The following is a 5,488-nucleotide window of genomic DNA, read 5'->3' on the forward strand; positions in this document are numbered from 1 at the left end:
ACAACTGGGAAATCATTCTCTGTTCTCCCCTCCCTGTCTGCCTGGCCTTTGCCTACATCCACACATGGAAAGGAGTGCTGGATAACAGGATGTTGTGAATGTATTATTCATAGTTCTGTGTTTCAGAGACCTGAGGACGGGAGGTCTGGGACTGTGGGGGAGAACAGTCCTGCCAGGGACTTCTTTTCCCAGGGGCTTCCATAATTGGTGAGAACTCTTCCCAGGGGTTGTCATCCTGGGAGGAAGGAGGATATCCTTTGCCACTGCATCAGCTGAGAATGCTTGTGCTGGGTAAGATGCCCATAGAGAAGGGATGGGGGCGCAGCTTGGGTTTGCACCTGTGCATCAGGGTGAGCGGGGCACTGTCTGGAAAAGCCTAGACACACAGACTCATGTAACATCAGACCATCCTGCTTCAACTTTTTTGTTGTTGTTGTTGTTGTTGTTGGGGATTCATTGAGGGTACAAGATACCAGGTTATACTGATTGCATTTGTTAGGCAAATTCCCTTCTATAATTGTGTCTTGCCCCCAAAGGATATGTCACTCACTGAGACCTCACCCCCCTCCCTGGTTCAACTTTTATGGAAGAAAATTGTGAGTTGTGTTTCAATTGCCAAGAACCCGCAGGGTGAAGGTCACATACCTGAGCATGCCCAGAGGAGCCAACGGTACAACTGCAGGAGGAACATAAGTGTTTGGACTGAAGAGCAAGGACTGAATTAAGAATTGGACATTGTATAGCAGGATCCTGACTCTAAGCAGATCAAGTCTGGCATCATCCCATGGCAAGGTCCAGTCAGGTCACCATTATTCTCGGACTATAATAGTTACCCAAATCCCACGCTCTGGGGAAGGATAGATTTGAGTCCTACTTTTATCTCTTCCTTTAGGCCCCCTGACAATAAACCTTTCTCCCTGATGACACTGCCTCACTGTTTGGCTTTCCGTTGGACACAGGCAAACAAAACCAATGGCTAAGTGATGCTCCATCCATCTGGGAGCTGTTTGCTGAGGAGCTTCCTTTGCATTGGGCAGGCCCTTCATTAAGTCCCTTGCTATTGTTGCTTTCTGAGTGTGAGAGGTTTGAGGAGTCCTCTGCCATGGCCAGCACCACTGGAGGGAGTCTGAGGTGCCACATTTAGCCAAGAGAAGGGAGGTGTGGGGAGCAGTGAGAGGCCAGGCGGTCTCTTTGTAGGGCCTGGGACCTAAGCCCATCAGGGAGTTTGCATTTTCCTCAGTCCTACCCATATCACCACAGAATCCGGTGCTCTAAATATAATCCCCCCTCTAGCTCTTCTGCAGAGGTGATGAGGTCTGACATTTCTTACATTGGCTCAACTTCTAATACTATCCAATACTTCCTTATAGACTAAATGGCCTATATTTTTGCCCTTTTCCCCTTTTCTGTTTGAGATAGTGTTTTAAAAAATGTTTCTGTGTAAATACACAGAATGAATAGAAAACCTGGCTTCCCTGCTCTCTTGTACCCTCCTGTCCCCTTCACTCAGCCAGGTTAGTGGGGAAGGAAGCAGCCACCGCGTCCTCAAATGTTCCAGCAGAAAAGCTGCAGCTCGGCCAGACACTGGGTGACTGAGGAGGACTGAGGCTCAGGACAGCGTGAGGCCCAAAGTGTTTCGTCTGCACCAGCAGCAGACATACTCCGGGGAAAAGTGCAGTGTTGAGTGAGATTACCGATTACAGTGAAAGAACAGAAACGTGTACAAGAGGAGGCTGCCGGGGCCACTCACCTTCCAAGAAACAAAATCTGCTGAGAAGCAGGAAGCGAACACGGCCTCCTGTACTTTACCTGTGCTGGGAGCATCACTCCAAGCTTGTCCAAGGGCTACCTCATTTAACCCTCACCACACGAATCACAGCCCAACACCAGTCAAGGAAAAGGAGGTCAAGTGCTTGGCTGAGTCTCATCACAGCACTTCCTGGGGAGGATGTCAAGGGTTGAAAAGAGTCTCCATCTTCTTTTCACCCCAGATGACTAGACTTAACAAGGCCAAGGAATGCTTCAGTGGCCTTCATTCTGGCTCTACTCAAACCCCAGGGGTGTCAAAATGAGCAAGAGGAGGAGAAAGGCAGAGCCTGAGCGTGTATCACCTCCCACCTGCCTGTCTGTGCACTGCCGGGACTAGGGAGAGGAGTGAAGTCAAACCCCAAAACCCACAACAATAAGACGCTTTGAGGCTGGCTCCCTGAGAATTCATCTGCAGACCTGGACGGTATGTGTGTGGGACGAAACAGCAAAGTCATGGGCTTTCCCCACCTACAAACTAGCTCCAGAGAAATAAAAAAGCAAAAACAAAGGAAAGGAGTTTAACATAAATAAGTAAGTGGACAGATGCGCTGTGCATGCCGGAGACAGTGAGAGACTGATCACAGGGACACTCAGAGAAAGGCAGATCATCGTAAGGGGCCTTCCAGATGGTACGCATGGTCTGTCCAGATTAGAACCCAGGCTGGCTTCTGGGTGCTGACTTGCCTAGGCCCAGATCCTGAGGTAAGGGGTGTGTGAGTGGCGGAGTCAGGGGCCAGTCTCTCTCATCTGTGGGCGTCAACATCCTGCCTCCCTTCAGAGATGGCAGAGGGCCCAGATGGAGCTGGTACAGGCTGGGGCCCTGGGAGCCACGGGAATGTCCAATGTCCATTCCCTCCAGACTGCCTATCCTGAGTTAATTCTAGATCATGTTTAACAAAGGAGTCAAGGTCAGCCAAAAAAGGCAGAGTAATCAATGTGATCTATGAGCTATGTGATCCCCAGGATTTATGTGATGTCCTCAGCTGCTGCAGTATCTATGTGATACCAACAGCTGCTCCCCACCATCTACCCTAATTCTTCAAAGGCCAGGAATTGCCAGTGGAGCCCACATGGATCTGAACCCTGACCACAGCCCACCCTGTCTTCCTCAAAAGCCTTTCTCCTGGGAGGTCCATCCTATCACGGGCACTTTTCCCCTCCTGGTAGCTGCCACTGGGTTTGCAGTCACCCCTCTTGCTCACCAACGAGGCCAGCACCTTAGCCACACCATCCTCCCAACATCTGTGGGCTTCTTCCTTCATTACCCTCTTGCCTGGCCTTCCTCACCTCTGACCTCACCATCCTTAGACCTCATCATTTACATCTTCTAGCTCTGCCCAGCCACCCTGGGTCAGACCCCGGGCTCTGTGTCTGCCTAAGGTGGCTCCACCTCTCAATTTCCAAACCACTCCTCTCTGGTTCAAATACTACTCCCCTAACAATCCCTCACCATGATAGAGGTTCTTATCTATCAAGATCTTTTCAACATAACCTCCTTGCTTCTTTCCCACTGTAGTAACATTAACCTTAGACCCTATTTTCACTCCATCACTACAATTTCTCCCGTGTCTGTCATCTTGACTGCCTGGCCTCTGTCTCCCTTTCCTCTACCACGACTGGTAACTGCCAATGAGAAGACAGGTGAGTACACAACCCCTGCAAACACACACACACACACACTATACAGTACCCTAAATTGACCACCTCATAGTTCAGCCTAGCCCTGCCATTCTGCTATGTTACCTTAATCAGCTTGGTTTCCCATCCCAAGGTGAGTGGTTACGTCATACCTTCTGGGCACATCAATCCACATATAGCTCATGTTCTCACTGCATTTCCCCAAGAAGACATTCAAACTCCTTCACCACCCACCATTCATTTAGCCATCCTAATGCACTATATTAGCCCCACCCTTTCTTTCTGGGCCCCATAATGATACAGCATTGTTTCTCCTCCTCACAGAGGTCCCATCACTCCTCCTTTCTCATGGACTGTGCCCCTCAGGAATCCATCTCCCCATCCCCTCTCAGCTCTCTCTGCTCACCATCTGGACTATTGTCATCAACGTCCATGTGCTCTGCCTCCCCTCTCAGACACAGCTTCAACCCTACTGTTCTCTCTGGTTATCACTCTACACCCTTTTAGGGCCACTTCTCACACTGCCCACTCCCCTACTTCCGGAGTGTTCAACCAATTCCAGTCTGTCTTGGCACCCACCCCCTCCTCAAATTGCTCCTATCAAGGTCATCAAACACCTCATACTGCTAAATCCAGTGGATAGCTCGGTCCTTATTGTACTAAAATCTTCAGCAGAACTCTGTATATTCTACTTTCTTGGACAGCATCCTCTCTCTCCTCGTCTCTTGTGAGCACTGCTTCTCTAGCCAAAGCTTAAGGAGGACTTCCCTGGGCTTGTTCTGAAGCTTCTTCCTTTTCCCTCTCCGTGGACAACCTCACCTAGTCCAATAAAGTTTTCAGACTATCTTTATGCCATGACTCACAAAGGGCTACTTTGATCCTGTTTTCTTCTGAGCTTTTTCACTCACCTCTCAGGCTATCTCTCCCTATATTTGTGCCTTAACCCACAAGCCTAAAAGTCATCTTTGAATCTTCTTTCTTCCTCACCTCCCTCCTCCCATAACCAGTCCATCAGTAGCACCTGTCACTCTCACCACCAGACTCTCTCTCAAACACATCCTCTCTGCCCATCTCCATTGCCCATGTTCCCCAGTCCAAATCACCACCATCTCCCAAGTGAGCTACTGTGATAGCTCTGTCTCCTCCTTACCCTCCTAGCCCCTTCCAGTCCATGTTCCAGACAACACCAGGATTGACTTCCTTGAAACATACACCAAGGCTGCTCATGTGGCCCGGAAGGCCTTGTTGTATGGGCTTCCAACTACCCCTCCAACTTTATCTCCCCCTGCCTGTTGTAGTCTAATCACTGGCCTTTCCCCATTTCTCAAAAATGTCCCAGTAGGCTGAAGTTGGCTACCAATCCTTGACTAATCTGTACCACTCCTCCTTGCCCATGAAGAAATAGAATCTAAGTCCCTTACCCTTGAATCTTGTTTGGCCTTAAATAACTTCCTAGACCAACAGAATGTGGAAAAACACAGTATCTGAGGGCAGATCAGAAGCCTTGGACTTCCACCTTGGTCTCCTGGAGTAGTTCTCTAGGATCCCTGAGTCACCATGTAGGAAACTCATCTACCAAGGCCACAATGTTGGTGAGGCCAAATGTGGGAGCTCTGGTCCCAGCTGAGCCCAGCCTTCCAGCTATTCTGGCCCAGGACCCCATCCCCTGACTGGAGTTCCTTGTATGCTCCAGGTAGCTGCACTGCACACCAGCTTAATACCATCTGGCCTCTTCAAGCAATCTGTAGTACTGCTGTGTAGAACAGAATTGTCAGGTGGGCCCTATCCAAATATCTGGTCTACAAAATCTTGAAATATAATAAAATGGTGGTTGTTGGAAGCACTACAATTTGGCATGTTTGGCCAAGATTTTGCCCACCTCAGGGTCTCAACACATGCTTCTTGATCCCATCTCAGGGTGGGCAAGGGATTTGAAGAGAAATTTCTCTAAAGATCGGCATACGGCCTACAGATACATGAAAAAATGCTCACCATCCTTAATCATCAGAGAAATGCAAATCAAAACTACTTTGAGATATCA

Source organism: Otolemur garnettii, unplaced genomic scaffold, assembly GCF_000181295.1.
Source record: "Otolemur garnettii isolate 467f Iridium unplaced genomic scaffold, OtoGar3 scaffold00002, whole genome shotgun sequence".
Classification (NCBI taxonomy): domain Eukaryota; kingdom Metazoa; phylum Chordata; class Mammalia; order Primates; family Galagidae; genus Otolemur; species Otolemur garnettii.